We start from the raw sequence: 18,249 nt of genomic DNA, 5'->3' as shown, positions 1-18,249 counted from the left end.
TTATGCCTAACAAACTTGCTGAGCTGGTTTACTGCATGAATGCTTGACACAGCAAAAGGAAATGGATAGAAATAATTGTCTGAAGAAGGAAGAGGAAGTGAATAAGACACTCTTGGTAGTGGCATTCAGGGCTGGTTAAGGGTAGTAAGATTAATTTTGCCAAATGTGTAATTTTTTTAAGAGAAAAAGCCTTACAGAGGCTGTTGCATTGAATTTTTTCCAAAACATTTTCAGGAATGGACAGCATGTTTTAAGATACTTCTGTGATTATTTTGTTCTGTCTATAATATCAATTATGCCTCTGGTATTGTAATTAAATCTCACAGGGTTACCAATTTTAAAATGTGCTGCATGTGGTCAAATAGTGGCTTCAGCAGCATAAATCTGCCTCCTTTCATGGCTTTTAGTCTGCAGTTTGTAGAATCTTAGTGCATTTGGTCAAGCTGTGTTAATTTTTCTTCACTATTACCACGTACCTAGTCTGTAAGACGGGCTTAACCTGTGTCAGGGAAGAACAAAATGAAGTATCTTTCTGCTGAATTGTTACAGTTCAAGACAGGTAAAGATGATACAGTTGCTGTAGCCTTTCTGTTTGAGTTCGGGGGAAAAAATAGGTGGAGGCTAGAGAGAGATGGAAGGAGATACAGCAGGTAAAAGGGAAGTGAAAATATTTTGTGAAATAAATACTCATCCTCTTTAAAATAGCGTTCACTTTTCATCACAGGGGTGTTGGACGTTGGAGTTCAACGGCTAGATAATGCTTAAAAAAATGTGGGGGAAAATGTGTTGCAAAGGGAGAAAAATTAATGAGCTGTAGTATTAAGTGTGGTTTGGGTGCAAATATATTTTAGAATATCACCTGATAATGTTTGTCAACACTTGAGCTGGTATTTGGGGTTCTGTAATTAGCCCTTCAGTAAGGGGTCATGATTATTTTTAGAGGTTTTAGAAGGCTTTTAATTTCTAGTGTTTTGAGACTTCTTTAAAGCCTTTAAGCAACTGCCTAGCTTTGCTTTTCTCCTGGGGCTCTGTATTAGTATTGTTTCTGTTGAAGATACAAGTAGGGGAATTGGACTTGAAAATAGCAGAAACTTTTTTCTCTGTCAGAATGTTGTCAATAGTTTAGCCCCAGCCAGCAACTAAGCTCCACACAGCCACTTACTTCTTGCTGCTCCCAGTGAGATGAGGAGGAGAATTGGAGAGCAGGGTGGGGAAGTAAAAGTCATGAGCTGAAACAACAATTTAATAATTAAAATTAAATGTAATAGCTAAAATATAATAATAGTTATGAAAAAGACTATTACAAAAAGAGAGAAGTAAAACTCAAGAAAAGACAGGTGATGCATAATGCAGTTGCTCACCACCCTCTGAACAGTGGATACTCAGACAGGCCCTGAGCAGTGATCAGCCCTTCCTAGCCACCTCCCCACGGTTCACGTGCTGAGCGTTATCTTCTGTAGTATGGAATATCCCTTTGTTTAGTTTGGATCGGCTGTCCTGACTCTGACCCCTCCCAGCTTCTTGTGCACCTGCTTGCTGTCAGAGCCTGGGAAGCTGAAAAAACCTTAACTTGGGATAAGGGCCAAACTAGTGACATCTAAAACATCAGTTTGTTATCAACATTGTTCTCACACTAAGCATAAAACACATCACTCTACCAGCTCAGTCCCAGCTGAAACCACAATAATATCCACACTTTATTCTATACCATTTACATCCTGCCCAGGTCCCACACTTCTCAGTAAATCCAGTTTCATCACTAACACCTTTCTTGTTTTTTAATACATTCACACATATCATTCCTCTTAGCCTGTGGGCCATCTCTATAAAATGTCTGTCCATTACTTTGGGCTCCATGTGTTATGATGGTCTTTCTGGGCAGGAGAGATGATGCCAAGTCTGTTCAATTGGTAGAACAGAACCAGACTTTGGTGTGGTGCAGCAGGCAGGTGCATTGGGTGCAATTGAGGGATGGTGTGTGGTGTTGGATTGTTACATGCTGAAGTCAGTTTTTGTTCCATCATTACTACACCTAAGTTTGTGTTTGGCAAAGTTAGTTCTTCATTTATTTAAGTGGTTCTTGCTGCAGTACTGTTGATACAGCATATAACAATTAAAGATGACAGAGAGTGGCAGTGTTATATACAAATCACTGGCTATTCTCACCAAAAATCAAATGCCCCTGAGGCACGCGTTGGACTTCTGCACCACCCACCAAGTGCACCCAAATCCTAGAGCGAAACTGATGGATTTGCTTTGGCCCAAGGCAGAAATAACCCAAACTCTTTTTCCTGGTATGTTTTGTGCACCACAGGCACTTTATCCCTTTCTGCAGTATGTGAAAGTTCTTATTGGGCAGGGCCAGCTTGTTTTACAGATGCTCTAAGTGTTGACTGATCAGAGGCATTTGTTAAATGTGAATTGCAGTGTTTGAAGGTACCACCCTTCCATTGCTCTCAGTGTATTCTTTAACTATCCATTGTATTGTTCATCTTTCCCAGAAGCCGGTGCATAGTAAGGGATGTGATGTAGGGGTCGTGTTTCATCTTTCAAAAATTCTATTAATATCTCCAAACTACATTATTCTTTGCAGAGTTCATAAACTTGTTAAACATTCTGTGTCAGATGTTAATCCTTTTTACAGACGTTACTTACTTGGCTTCAACTAGCTGTTTGCTTGAACAGCGCTCTCCATCTTAAAGGTGGTTGTAGCAAGGTGGATGTTGGTCTCTTCTCCCTACTAACAAGTGATATGTTGAGAGTACATGGCCTCAAGTTACGCTAGGGGAAGTTTAAAGTCACTGAAAGGGTTTTCAAACAATGGAATAGTCTCTGCAGGGAGATGATTGAACTCAGTGATCTTAAAGGTCTTTTTAAGATGAAGCAATTACATGGTTCCATGCATCTGTATATCTATCTATCTATCTATATATATCTATATATGCATATGTATGGATAGATGTGTTGTAATATGGTGGGCTGAAATTCCCCTTCCACATTAACGACTCCAGACTAGCTCAGTTCAGAAGCAAATGAAGCTGTATTTTACAAGCAAAACTACAATCTATAATGAAATGCAACGAATATGTACAAATACACTCCATTCACAACATTTACAAATATGTACAATTAGCAGAGAGATTGTTAAACTTAGTTTTTCAAGGTCAGTGTGCGGGTGTGTGTTATCTCCAAAAGCTGGAAGAGAAATGCAGAACTGCCCAGCAGAGAAACACCAGAGAGACAGACTGAGAGACTGTCTGTACTTTGTTTTGAGTACTGACTCTTAAACATTTCTATCTCTCCAATGAAAGTGTTTAGAACAATCATTATTTCTCTTTCTTACACCCAACTGTGGTTTATTTACATTCTTTCTCTTTTCTGCTTGAACTCTGTTGGAAGAAATTAAAGGCACAGCCCTAAAACCATCACAATGAGGGAAAGACATGGCAGTGGACAATGTCTCCCTTGACTTCAGCAAGGCTTTCGACACTGTCTCCCACATAAGAAAGTTTAGAAAGTGTGGGTGAGATGAATGGACAGTGGGGTTGATTGAAAGCTGGCTGAAAGCTCGGAGGGTTTTGGCCAGTGACACAGCCTAGTTGTGAGTCTGTAACAAGGGGTGTTCCCCAGTACTGGGTCCAGTCCTGTTCAGTGTGTTTATTGATGAGCTGGATGAGGGGTCAGACTGTACACTCAGTAAGCTTGCCAATGATACAAAACTGGGAGGGGCAGCTGACACAGCAGAAGGATGTGCTACTATCCAACCTGACCAGCACAGGCTGGAGAGTTGGACAGGGGCAAACCTCATGAAGGTCAGCAAGGGCAAGTGTAGGATACTGACCTAGGAAGGAATAACTATTTATCAGTGCAAATTGAGGGTTGACCTACTGGAAAACAGCTCTGTGGAAAAAGATCTGCGAGTCTTGGTAGACAACTAGATGACCTTGAGGCAGTAATGTGCCCTTGTAGCCAGGAAGGCCAATGATATCCTGGGATGCATCAAGAAGTGTGTGGCAAGCAGGTTGAGGGAAGTTCTTTTCCCCCTCTACTCCACCTTGGTGAGGCCTCTCCTGGAGTACTATATCCAGTTCTGGGTTCCCCAGTTCAAGAATGACAAGGAACAGTTAGGATGCAGCAAAAATGATTAGGGGACTAAACCATCTCTCATGTAAATAAAGGCTGAGGGACTTGGGGCTTTTAGACTGGACAGGATTGAAGGAGGATCTTACCGATGCTTAGAAATATCTAAAGGGTGGGTGTCAAAAGGATGAGACCAGTCTTTTTCTCAGTGGTGCTCAGTGACAGGACAGGACACAAACCTGAATACACAAAGTTCCATCTAAACCTGAGGGGGAACTTCTTTACATTGAGGGTGTTGTGCACTGAAATAGGCAGCCCAGGGAGGTGATGGAGTCCTCATTTCTTTAGTCATTCAAAACCTGCCTGGGTGCATTCCTGTGCAGCCTGGTCTAGGTCAACCTGCTCTGACAGGGAAGTTGGGTTCGGTGATCTCCAGAGGTCCCTTCCAAACCATGTGATTTTTTTATTAGAGCCTTACAAAGTGTGCAGCAATAGCTTTTGGGGAGGTGAAAGTGATATATTAACATTTTATAGAAACCGTGCTATCTCTCATGTTCTCCAGATAAAGAATTGTTCATCCTGGCCAGAGTCCACACAACATTCACATTTTATAGAGAAAGACCTATCCTTGTCCTAGGGAAACCACAGTCTTGAAAATTATTCCAGTTGAGAGGAGGGGAGGCAGGAGGAAACATGTAGCCTAAAAAGTAATTACCTTAAAGTAGGCTTGCTGACTTTGCAGTCTCTAGTGGCTGTCAGAGTTAAAATAAGTTTCAGAAAAATACTTCATTTGAATCACAACCAAGGTCATCTTAATTCTTAGGTAAAGTAGGAGCTGTGACAGCATTTGCACGAGCAGAAAACCTTCATTGAATCGCATGCCTAAGCAGTAGGCTTAAATTTGCCATAGGTGGTGCATTTGGTTTCCTTTTGTCATCAAAGAAAGGTTTCTGCTAGCTATGGAAATGTGACAATGTGAATGTGGGGAGTTATGCTGTGGTCAGCAGCTCTAATGGGAGAAGAACATCAGAGGATCAATTAAACAGTTCCAAGTCTGATTTCAACATGAATTTTAAACTTTAATTTCTGACCCCAAACACTTTTCTTACTGCAAGCCACAAACAAGTTCTGTAAGAGTGAAGGCATTCTTTGTATTTAGAATCATAGATTCATAGAATTGTTAGGGTTGGAAGGGACCTCAAGGATCATCTAGTTCCAACCCCCCTGCCATGGGCAGGGACGCCTCACACTAGATCAGGTTGCCCAGAGCCACATCCAGCCTGGCCTTAAAAACCTCCAGGCATGAGGCTTCTACCAACTCCCTGGGCAAACTGTGCCAGTGTCTCACCACCCTCATGGTGAAAAAAATTCTTCCTGACATCCTATCTGCATCTACCCACTTCTCGTTTTGCTCCATCCGCCTAGTCCTATCACTACCTGACCTCCTAAAAAGTCCCTCCCCAGCTTTCTTGTAGGCCCCCTTCAGATACTGGAAGGCCTCAATAAGGTCTCCTGGGAGCCTTCTCCAGATTGAGCAGCCCCAACTCTTGCAGTCTGTCCTTATAGAATAGGTGCTCCAGCCCTCTGATCATCCTGGTGGCCCTTCTCTGGACACATTCCAGCACATCCAGATTCTTCTTGTAATAGGGGCTCCAGAACTGGATGCAGTACTCCAGGTGGGGTCTCACCATAGCGGAGTAGAGGGGGAGAATCACCTCCCTTGACCTGCTGACTATGCTTCTCTTGATGCAGCCCAGGATGTGGTGGCTTTGTGGGCTGCAAGTGCACAGTGGTGGCTCGTCTGAGCTTCTCATCTATAAGCATCCCCAAGTCCCTTTCTTCAGGGTTGCTCTCCAGCCAGTCACTGCCCAGCCTATATCGGTGCTTGGGATTGCCCTGACCCAGATGCAGGACTTTGCATTTGGTCTTGTTGAACCTTATGAGGTTGGCTTGTGCTCACCTCTCCAGCCTGTCAAGGTCCCTCTGGATGCCATCCCTTCCCTCCAGCGTGTCTGCTGCACCACACAGTTGGGTGTCGTCAGCAGACTTGCTGAGGGTGCACTCAATGCCACTGTCCATGTCACCAACAAAGATGTTGAACAAGACTGGTCCCAGGACTGAGCCCTGAGGGACTCTACTTGTCACTGGCCTCCACTGGGACATGGAGCCATTGACAGCCACTCTTTCGCTATGATTGAGAGACGGGACAAGGCCTGATGCAAGCCAAGTGTCCATTTATTGTACAAAGCTTTTTCTTTATATAGGTTAACATAGTATCAGAAGGCAGCTTGTAATTGGTCATTGGTATGTCCATACTGCAGTTGTAAATTCATGATTGGCTACAGAGAGAAAGTATCACACAAACGCATATATTTTTTCCAAGGCTTAAGCAAACGCCAAGCAAGAGATAAAGGGATTCCATAATTCTGTCCTAAGTTTTGCTTTGTTCTTGTTATCAGGTCCCTGCATAACTCCCTTAGGTCACAGTGGCCTCTAGGGAGCCGACCTGTCTGTGTTTTCCTTCTAGCTGCGCTCTGTTCCCAGGGTTTGCTACCCATCAGGGTTAAAGCATCTCCTTCTATCAGTAAGACAGTGTCTGAGGTTCTGGTCCCTAAATCAGTTCCTTCATTTCCCCCTCCCTGCTGTACGATAAGAACTCTCTTGAGTGATCAATTAATTAAACCTTATAAATATTGCAATATACAGGGTAAAAAAAAGCAATAAAAAAAGGCAAAACAGCAAAAGCATAAATGATTGTCTCAGCAAGACTACAAAGTCAGTCAAAATGGTTAAAGGACCGAGACTGCAAAGTCTTCCTCTGATTTGTCAGGGCAGAGCTGGCCAGGCTCTATCCCCACAAATAAGGAAAACAACTACAGCCAGACAATGAGGATGGGAATGCCTCTTCACTTCTATGAATTCAGCTCAATTGCACCATGCAGTGTAATTTCTGTACCTCTTACCTGCTGGAGTAACATCCTGAGTATCTGTGGCCTTGTCTGATGTAGAATTAAACCCAACACAGTAATCCATTCTTACCAATCCTAACATACTTATCTCTTGAGGCTAGTCAGATTTGTCTTTTCAAATCCTTTACACCCAAAACTATGAAAGCTTTTAAGTGTGCCAGGAAGCACATGTAGAATGATCTTTTCAAGTTCAGTGGTTCAGTTTTTTTCAGTGATGTCCTTTTACCCATTCACTGATATGCCCACCAGACAGGTGCTGAATGGATTGGCAGGTGTTGATACGGAGAGGCACAGCATGTCTCGTCCTATGGCCTTGGCAAGCGTGATCCACACATTTTGCTGTGGTTGCTTTGGTATCTGCAAGGCTGCTGCTGCAGTCAGCATCCAAAGGATGATGAAAGCACTGGGACCCAATACAGTCCAAAACCTGTTGAGACACAAGCATGTCCTCCACCCGAGGTTATTAATACACTGGTGGTAGTTAAAAAATTAAAATGACGTGTTATTGGGGTTTCCTGGGAATCATTAGGAAGCTGTAAAAAATTTAAATTTTAAAATGTAAAACATACATAGCTTTGTTTAACAAGGCCTCTGAAGAGGCCCCAGCCATTCCCTCTCTTTAGTTTTTGCAAAAGTCACTTCAGTGTACTGTGTGAGGGAATAAGGAATACAGGGAACATGAACGATACCCCACAATTGCAAGAATGAATTAATTTTACCAGATAGATAGGCTGGGCTATTTGTCTATTCCTGGGTAACCACTGTTTAACTATAACATGCTGGTGAGTTAACATATAAATCTACATAAACATATTCCCTAATTACATAACATTAAGGCATTGAAACATTCAGTCCCGACTGAAATGTTTCCTCCGGGGACACTCGTGCAGTCAGCTTCAGATCGGTGCTTCTGATCTCAGTTAAACAGGCACTGTGGTCAGACTCAGTGGTCAGCTGATTGTCAACTTCACGGGCACTGCTGTTTGTCCCATCCTTTGAGTCTGGTATTCTGCCATGCTGGCATCAGGAAAAACCTGTAGGTGGGAAAAGGTGAATCCCTTTCCTAGCCCTAAGTTTTCCTTAGGGAAAACCTGTGTACCAAAAAAGGAAAAGAACTTTTTTTTTTTTTTGGTCGCTTTTCATATTCTTATAACCTTATCTTAAAACCTTTATAAACACAAAAACCAATAGAACACTCTATAATGTTCCTAAAATAGTCTTATGTTCTGCTAATATCAAAAAAAGGTCCTAAAAACTTAAAAAAACTACATAAAAATTAACCCATCAATATAATGTGCAAAAAACCACAAAAAAAGATAATGCACGCTTTTCAAAATGAAAACTTTTTTACCATGAAGAGCTCTTTTTAAAATTTTGCCGGCAGACTCAAAAAAAAAGAAAGGTTCGAACCAGAAACAAGGAAAAAAGAGAAACCTTAACCTATAAACTCATAAAACCAGTAGCACTTACACAGTATCATGCTTGTTAATTAAGAAAAATACTTTAACACAATCACTGAAAACTTATAAGCAAAAGTCATTTTCTATAACAGTATACCTTATTACAAATACCAAGTTTGTTTTTTGGGTAGTCAATTACCATTGTGCTTATTGTAAAGAAACGCAACAATTGCAAACACTAAAATAATAAATTCCCAAATGCCTTAAAATCAGAAATAATGATAAAAACAATATATAGATATCAGTTGCATTCATGAAATGGTGAAATACCTTTCTTAACAAAACTTAACACTGTTACTTTAAAATCAGAACACAGGTTTCTGCAGACCTTCAACAGGGAGTAAAACAAGGGACTGAGATAAGGAGGGAGAAGGAAGGGGGGGGAGAAAAGGGGAGGAGGCAAACGGCAGTAGAGAAGACACTTTTTTCTTTTTTTTCTTTTCGTTGTTCACACGCTGTTATCTTCAGAAATGTGCAGATTTTCCAGCTTTGAAGTGAAGGTTCTGACTGCATGAGCACTGCCTTCAGCTCCAAGGTTGCTTTTTTACTCATTTCTTGATGAAAAAACTGTGACATTTCTTTAAAGAATCAAGGGCTGTAAACGCTATTGCCGCTGCTGATAGACGAGAGCGATGGGAACAGCAGCCGCCGCCTCCTCCACGGGACAAGCCAGAGCCAGCGCGGGGGTCGCCGCTTGGCTCCCTGCTGTGGCTGGCACCGCCGCTCTGAGACTCGTGATGGCCCAGCCAGGGGCCATCTCCTCCCGCTGCCCCAATACCGCTGTCCATGCTGTAACTGTGGGGATTTTTCTTGCACCCACTTCAGCGCTACTCCAAGATCATGGCCAGAAATAACTTTGCCATGCTTTTTAAGGAGTGCATTAATTAGTTCATATACATCTCTCTCTGGGGACAACTCTTGATTCCCCATTTCAGTTTCCCACAGCTCACCTCACTTCCCGGAGGGATGATTTGGTGCCAGCCGGCGTCCTGCTTCCTTTCAGCAGCTCACTTGAGTTCTGTGGGACGTCACAGCACGCCACAGTATAGTGGTTATTGCCTCATCACGTCGAGGGTCGCCATTAGGCTGTGATTGAGAGACGGGACGAGGCCTGATGCAAGCCAAGTGTCCATTTATTGTACAAAGCTTTTTCTTTATATAGGTTAACATAGTATCAGAAGGCAGCTTGTAATTGGTCATTGGTATGTCCATACTGCAGTTGTAAATTCATGATTGGCTACAGAGAGAAAGTATCACACAAACGCATATATTTTTTCCAAGGCTTAAGCAACCATCAAGCAAGAGATAAAGGGATTCATTAATTCTGTCCTAAGTTTTGCTTTGTTCTTGTTATCAGGTCCCTGCATAACTCCCCATAACTGGCCTCTAGGGAGCCGACCTGTCTGTGTTTTCCTTCTAGCTGCGCTCTGTTCCCAGGGTTTGCCACCCATCAGGGTTAAAGCATCTCCTTCTATCAGTAAGACAGTGTCTGAGGTTCTGGTCCCTAAATCAATTCCTTCACTCTTTGGGTGTGGCCATCAAGCCAGTGGTCTATCCATCAAACCCAGACTTTACCAGCTTGGAGACCAGGATGTCATGCGGGACAGTGCCGAACGCTTTGCTCAGGTCCAGGTAAATGATATTGGTTGCTCGACCTTCATCTGTTAAGGTTGTGACCTTGTTATAGAAGGCCACCAGGTTTGTCAGGCAGGATTTGCCTTTGGTGAAGCCATATCGATTGTACCAAATCAACTCTTCACTATTCTTCTGTCTCAGCAGTGCCTCCAGGAGGATCTGCTCCATGATCTTACTGGACACAGAGGTGAGGCTGACTGGCCTGTAGTTCTTGGGGTCATCCCTATTTCCCTTTTTTGAAAATGAGAGTTACGTTTCCACTTTTCCAGTCAGTGGAGACCTCCCCAGACTGCCATGACCTTTGGAATATAATAGAGAGGGGTTTATCAACCTCATCCACCAGTTCCCTCAGCACCCATGGTTGTATCTCATCAGGTCCCATGGACTTGAACAGTTCAGGTTCTTCAGATGGTCATGAACCTGATCTTCACTCACAATGGGCAGTTTCTTTTTCCAGTCCCTGCCATTGTCTTCCATGATCCCAGGAGTGTGGCTGGAGCCCTTGCCAGTGAAGACTGAGGTAAAGAAGCCATTGAGAACCTCAGTCTTCTCCATGTCACTTGTGACCATATCACCTGTTTCCTTTCTGAGGGGGCCCGTGACTTCCCTAGTCTTCTTTTTACCACTAATACACCTATAGAAATTTTTGCTGTTCCCCTTGATCTCCCTGGCTGATTTAATTCTGACTGAGCTTTAGCTTTTCTAACCAGGTCTCTTGCTGCTTGGGCAGCTTCCTTATATGCCCCCCATTCTAGCTGTCCTTTCTTCCACTCCTTGTAGAGTTTCTTTTTGTGTGATACCGTGTCCAGGAGCCCCTTGCTCATCCAGCCAGGTCTTCTAGCATTCTTTCCTGCTTTCCTCTTTATGGGGATACTTTGCTCCTGGGCAGAGAGAAGGTGATCCTTGAACACAGTCCAGCTGTCCTGGGCCCCTCTTCCCTTTAGGGCTTTGTCCCACGACACTTTGGCCAGCAGATCCCTGAAGCAATCAAAGTCTGCATGCCTAAAGTCCAGGGTTGTAATCTTGGGATGTGCCCTCCTAGTTGCCCTGAGGATCTTAAATTCTATTGCATCATGGTCACTGCAGCAAAGGTTATCCCTGAGTCTCACATTGGTCACCAGCCCTTCTCTATTGGTGAGAACAAGGTCCAGCATAGCACCTTTTCTCATTGGTTCCTCTACCATTTGGAGGAGGAAGTTGTCATCTATGCATTCCAGGAACATACTGGAATGCTGGTACCTAGCTGTGTTGTCCCTCCAGCAGATGTCAGGATGGTTCAAATCCCTCATGAGGACCAGGGCTTGTGCACGTGAAGCTACTTCTATTTACCTGTGGAGGGCCTCATCTGCTTGGTTCTGCTGGTCAGGTGGCCTGTAGCAGACCCCTACAGTAACATCTCCTATCCCTGTCTTCCCTTTAATCTTCATCCATATGCTTTTGACCAGCTCATCATCCTTCCCCAGGTGGAGCTCCACTGTTTCCAGCTGGTCACTGATACAGAGACCAACATGTCCTCCCCTCCTACTTTGCCTGTCCTTCCTAAAGAGCTTGTACCCATATGTCCCTACTTCCAGTCATGGGAATCATCCCACCACATTTCAGTAACAGCCACTATGTCATAGCATTTTAGCAGCTCAGTGTCCCTTAATTCATCCTGTTTGTTGCCCAAGCTGTGTGCATTAGCATAGAGGCACTTCAGCTGGGCTGGCTGTGTCACCCTCGTAGGTGAATTCCCCTTGATTCTCTTGGGATGTCCCAGTGCTTCGTCCTTGGCTTGCCTCGCCTCAGGGCAACAAGTTGAGAGCCCTTTCTAGTACTCCATCCCTCTACCTCTGGAGAGCTGCCCCAATGTTTGTCACAGGCAAGCATGAGATTAACAACCCCTTCCCCTTTGGAATCTGGTTTAAAGCCCTATCAGTGAGCCCTGCTAACTTCTACCCTAGAATCCTTTTCCCCCTCTGGGACAGGTGCATCCCATTGGTTGCTTGTAGCTCTGGTGCCCTGTAAACTGAGCTGTGACCATGAAATCCAAACCCCTGTCAATGACACCAGAGCCATAAATTGACCTTTTGACTCTTCCTAAATGTTACCTTGTCCATTGTGGATGTCAGAATGATGGAGAACATAACTTGAGCTCTTGATCCCTTTAGCAGTTGCCCCAAGGTCCTGAAGTCTCTTTTATTTGCAGAAATAAAGCTGGTAAGAAGTAGAAAATTACAGTTTTAAATTGTACTGGTCAAAATTAATTAGTGAAATTTTGTTCACGTACATCTTCTGTGAGAATATCCTTAATTCTGATTTTCTGTAGACAAATGGTTATTTGTTACTTCCACTACAGATACTAGCTGGTATAGTCAACGATTGTTCCTGGGCTACCACAGCTTCTCACTTACACTGGCATCATTCTACACATTGGATTCCTTTAAACATGTCCCTGAACAGATTTGAAGGCTTTTTTGTGTGTTTAATACACTCTCCCCACTTCCTCCTCTCTGATTTGTATGCCCTGCATTCACTTCCCCTTTCTAACAGGCAGTACTTGGTTTATAACCATGCCTCCAATTAACTGTGCATAACCCTCCTAATCATTTTATATTGCTCAACTAATTGCACCCTCCAACCAAAGAGTCATATATATGACTACACAAATTTATCTGCAGTTTCTTACCTGCTTAATTACTTATTTTAAACCCCACAAAGCAGAGCTCTGGCCAAGACATCTTTAAAAATCAGGGTTTTGAAACCTCATCCTGAAAGGTACCAAAATCATGTAGAGGAGATCAGAACCATGGATCCATGACAGGAATATCCTGTCTTGTGGCCAGGGTGAATACCAACACCTTCAAAAGCATCAGCATGTGCATCAGACTTGCAGCAGGATGTATAAGTTAAAACCACCAAAAAGTGGAAGATGGTGCTCTAACAGTGGGGACTCCGCTTTTTCTTGGTGTCAGTTGTGACAATACTTAAATGTGTGTCTCTGTGTAAGGTCTTGTGAGCAAAATGCCAAAATACAAGCTGTGCTCCTGTAAAACATGTTTCCACCACTTTTATTCCTGCTTGAAGGATGGGGTATAAACCACTTTATTTTCCAGTTCCTTAGAAGACAGAAAAATAGCGTTTCAATCTGGCAATACCATCCTCCCAATAAAATTGCACTTCTCAGAGACATGCAGCTCCTAACATGAATATCTCTTTGTTTACTGAAGCAAACTGCAGGCATATCACACATTGTTCTGATTTGCAGCCTGCCTTTGTCACTTCAAAATCGGTGGTGTGCACTGCCAGGTTGCACAATTCCTTTGCAGGTTCTTAGGCCAATATTGAGAAAACAGGGACACTGTCCTTTTTCCACCACACCGACTTTCCTGTGGTCAGGCAGAAGATGCCTCTCACTTCCTTTAGAGAAATATAGCTGAATACAAATTTCAAAATTTGTGTTCCTAGCTATACGTGTTCTGGGAGGAGACTCTAAAATCACCGTAGGCCCTGAAACCTGTCCTTTTTCTTCCTTACATCCCAATTCTTAAGCATATTTTCTCTTTTTTTGAGCCATTTGTTACTGTTGCAGATTTAAATTAGTTGTTTTCAATCAAGTTGGTGCCAAAGAGAGTACCCAATTGTCAACAGCTTCTGTGCAGCCTGAAGGAGGAGGATGGCTGATGACAGTTAGCCCAGGATTAATTTGAATCCTTTTCAGGAGTTGATAGACATGAAGTTTTCTAATTTATCCATAGATGAATGTGGCCAATTCTGATTTTCTAAAGCACAGAGATTATCCTTTTTTTTTTCATTTATTCTAGACACTAATAGTGGTTTTTGACACCCAGTGAGTCTGTTGATCTAAACTGTGTTATTATTCTGATTTTTATGCTACCTTAGAGCTGCTCTTTCCAAGTCTAGCTAACGAAATGTCCTGCATCATGATTTGTAGAAACTTGTTTGCATCAGTGAGAGTTGGTTGTGTCTTGACAGGCAAACAAGGTGTGAAATTCTAGCAAAAGATATTCTACTAGGACCCAGCCTTAGTAGCTCCTGTGAACATCGGCTTACTGACATGATTGTTTTCTTAACTAAAAGAAATGGCTCTTGCACCAAGTACTGGGTTGGTTTTCGGTTTTGTTGGTATGTGTTTGGTTTGGTTTGGGGTTTTTTGGGGCGTTGGTTTTTTGTTTGTTTTCGATGCAGTATAAATTGACAGATTTTTAAATTATTTCCCCTCCCTTTTAGTGATGGAAATTCAGCCTAAGTTAAATATCTAAATGAGTAACAACGTGTAGGGGTGGGTCTTTTTAAATTTTCTGTTGTTTTCTTCAATGAGTGAAAGCAAGTAAGAGGAAAGTAGAGAATGGTTTGATGGTAAGTTGAGTAAAAGAAGGGTTTTTGGTGCTAGTGTCTATGGTGGTATAGAGAAGCTGGGGTAAAAAAAGGAAGTGGTGGGGGGGAAGCATCATTGTTAAACGGTAACACCCTGTTGCAAAAGCACTTAGCACTTCTTTAGAAGCAGTGTTCTGTTAATGATGCTGCAGTTAATTAGAAATAAACCTCCAAACTTCCAAGAAACAAGAAATTAGAAATAAGCCTCAAAAAGCTTCTACACCAGAGAATTTTGTAAAATTTGTTTTAATTATTTTGTATTACAAAGCATGGCAATGATCTCCTTTACGTTCAGTATATATCCAAAGCTGCATTTTAAAGATGTTGTTCATAATTAGCACCTTTGTTTCTTTACTTTTATGCATTTAGCTGGGAGAGGGTCATGTCAGAAATCTGATTTGCCTGTTTCTTTTCCTCATAAAAGCAGAGGTTCATAAGAGAAGTTACTGGGAATAATTTGAGAACTGTGAGATTAGCCCAGTCTGATAAAGTTGTTTGGTTTATGTTGTTGATTAGAGAGAATTGTTAGTTTGACTCCTTTATCCTGTTTTTTTTACTCGGATAGGGTTTGCAAATTGTGGGTTAGAGAGTTTGTATGCTAAAAATATCTGTTGTATCTGTTTAGTATGTGTAATAAATTACCTCCTTTGTTTCTCAGGTACTTGTTTTGCAGATGTTTAATGCAAATTCCACAAGAAGAGAGAAAACAGCCTCTTGGCTGAAGTGTAGGATTTAAAATAACATTTAAATTCCTCCCTGTGTTTAGAAAAAATACTTACTCTTGGACATATCACTGCACTGTGCCTTCATTTCCTATGTTTTGAAAAGGAATTCGTCCTAAGAGCAAAGTTGTTAATATTTGCCTAATGCTCTGAAATCTTGAAAAGATAGATGCATCTTTGGTATTCTAGTTATTTTGTTTCAAGAAGTACATGGTATGGAAGTGCAGTAAGTCAGCTTTGAAAAATTCAGATCACCCTACATGAATCCCAATGTTGTGATTTGTAGTGGAGAAGTCATAGCAAAGGGGATCATGGGAGGTTGTCAGGCACTAATTTACTGCTTATTCCAAAGGACACCAGCCAGTGTAAGCTCCAAGTCTACATGCTGAGGGATGGGCATTGCTAGATAAAAGTACTTAAAGTACTTGCAAGTACTCAAGAGCCTAGTGAAATATGTCAGTATTTGCAGAACAGGAATCCAAGTTTAATGTTCCTCTTGCATGTTTATATTTTATTGTTTTAAATGTTTTAGACTGACTTTTTTTTTTTTGCATTAAAATTCAGCACAAATAATTGCCTTGCCCAGTGCAAGAGTTGTGTTGTTTGTGATCCTTAAATGCAGCAACATAACCAAGCTTAATGTCTGTCGAGAAATATTTAAAAGTTTGTGACTAATGATTAGTGTTTAACTTCTATATGAAGTGCTGTAAATGTAACATTAACCAGGCCCTCAAGCCTGTACTTTGTATTTCATCACAGGAAAACGCTTTAGCACGCTGTTGTGCTGTGTGTAACACCACAATTTGAAATCTGAGGAAGTGACTATCTATTTCAATTGTATAGAATTGGAAAAAAGACCCCACAACCAAACAACAAAATAAACCTCACCCTGAAAAAAAAAAAAAAGGCAACCATTAATCGCCTTTTGTTTAAACATTGTCAACGATACTTTCCTGAGCATCAATATTTCCATTATTTTTCTCTCTTTAGGGTGTGATAGTTTTACAAAGCCTATTGACACAGATGCAGTACCTTACAACAGGAAACACTGATGACACACAAATCTACATTTCTTGCTTTTTCTCTGTCTTCTACCATCTTCTCATTTCCCCTTTTAATATTTATTCTTCCCTTTTTAGTGCCCATTTTCTTCTTATATAAAAACTTGAAAATTCTTGGGTGATGATGAGAGTCCCCAGAGTCGTCAGTGTGCAGTTCTGTCTTGCATTTTTCTGTCATCTATATAAGATCCAAAGAGAAGCGACAGTAATCTGTGTCCTGAAGGGTCAAACCCTGACACATGCTCTAGCCCAGACAATGGGCTAAGCACCTGCAAATGTGCTAACCTGGACAGTTCTATCTGGACCTAGCACATGTGATTAACATTGTAAGCAAACCTGGACACTTCCTGGAGTCCATATAAACAAGTACCACCTGTAATTAACTTTGTAACACAGCTGTGAACTGTATGTGCCCCTGGCCATGTCTGGATATGCCCCATCCTATAGGTCCAGTTATCAGCGTTCTCTGTTACCAAAGGGCATTCATTGTCTTGGGACAGCGTTTAAACCAGCCAAGAAGTCACACAGCTTGCCTTGTTCTCACCCAGACGGCAACAAGAGCCAAATGCTGCCCGAGTAGCAGCTGAAGAATCTGCTCTAGCAGACCAACAGCTTCACCCATGCCTTGCACGTGGACCAAGGCAGGAAGGGGAAAAATTTCAAGGGAGTTGAATCCTAGAGGAGGCTGAAGCCCAAAGACAGACCACACAAGAGAGAGGCCCCCTATCCCTCTCTGAGCCAAGGGCAAGCTCCAGACCACAACTGGGCACAAGAAGAGAGGCCCCTTAGCCCTCTCCAAGCCAAGGACTGCTCGAATCATAGCCAAAGCATCTGGGAAGATACCAGACAGAGGAGCAAGTTGTGAGTACCTGACTAATCTGCCATGGAATCCCATTTGTGGGAAAACCACAGCTCACAGCACCTGTATTTCCAATTTGAATTGCTGTGTTGGAAATGTTTGATCTGTGCTTAAATCATTTAACTGTCTTTATATGTGCAGTGTAAACCCACAACCGAGTAACTGAACCTGTGAATACATTTTGTAAATAAGTTGCAGTGGTGTTTGAAGATACCACCTCCAAGAAATATTAATTATAAAATATATAAAAATATACATTTTTATTACAATTTGTCACCCTTCTTGTTTTGTATTTTCTTGTTCTTTTTTATTTCCTTTTCTTTCTTTGTTTTATTTTGTTTTACTTCTTCCCAGCTGCAGTTCAGGCATTTAATTCTGAAGCTCTTAGATGTAGGACATCTGCTTTCTACTGTCCTTGTTCATCATTTCTATGTAGGTAACAGCAGAGGTTTCACCCTTTTTAGCTGTTGCCACCACGCAGATACTTAGTTTCAGAGGGAAAGGTCTGAGAAGCGTTGGACTTTTTATGTATAGGAAATGGCTGCTGTGTGTGAGAGAGAACCAGTAAAGCCAAACTGAAATATGATATTATTAAAGCATAAGATCTGTGAGGAGCATGGAATACTATTAGAACCTGTATACAGTGTCTACATGCATTTAGCAATCTGGAAAGTCGATGCGGGTTAATTCTATGGTTATATTTCTACATACACTTAGCCCCTATGATAGTTTTATGTTGGGGGAAATTTTCAACCTACCACACCCCAGAAAAGCCTGAGACATAGAAGTACAGAATTTTGCTTAGTTGTTATGCCTTGGTAGATATGACTTTATAAACAAGTGTTGTTGCAAGGCTTTTGCTACGGAATATCCAGAAGTATTTGAAAACACCTATCAAGAACCACCCCAAGACTGTGGGGTATTCTGCAAAATGGCAGCTTATATAGTTGAGCACAATCCTTCTTTCTCAAACCTGTAGCATATGTACATTTAGACTGACATTTCTAAAGCTTTTAAGTTAACTTTCTAAAATGATTGCTGTTTTGGGTAGGCTTTTGGATAACAAAGATAACATCTAGCAAAAAA

The 18,249-nt window shown here is 41.9% G+C and overlaps 1 protein-coding gene across 1 annotated transcript in view; it reads left to right on the top strand.

Moving 5' to 3' along the window:
* Positions 1 to 18,249, top strand: part of OSTF1 (osteoclast stimulating factor 1) — a 34,348-nt gene that overhangs the window by 1,847 nt on the left and 14,252 nt on the right. The gene's annotated exons all lie outside the window — the stretch shown is intronic.

Source organism: Indicator indicator, chromosome Z (genome assembly GCF_027791375.1).
Source record: "Indicator indicator isolate 239-I01 chromosome Z, UM_Iind_1.1, whole genome shotgun sequence".
NCBI lineage: Eukaryota > Metazoa > Chordata > Aves > Piciformes > Indicatoridae > Indicator > Indicator indicator.
The sequence above is the reverse complement of the archived record's forward strand: the minus strand, read 5'-3'. Positions and strand labels throughout refer to the sequence as shown.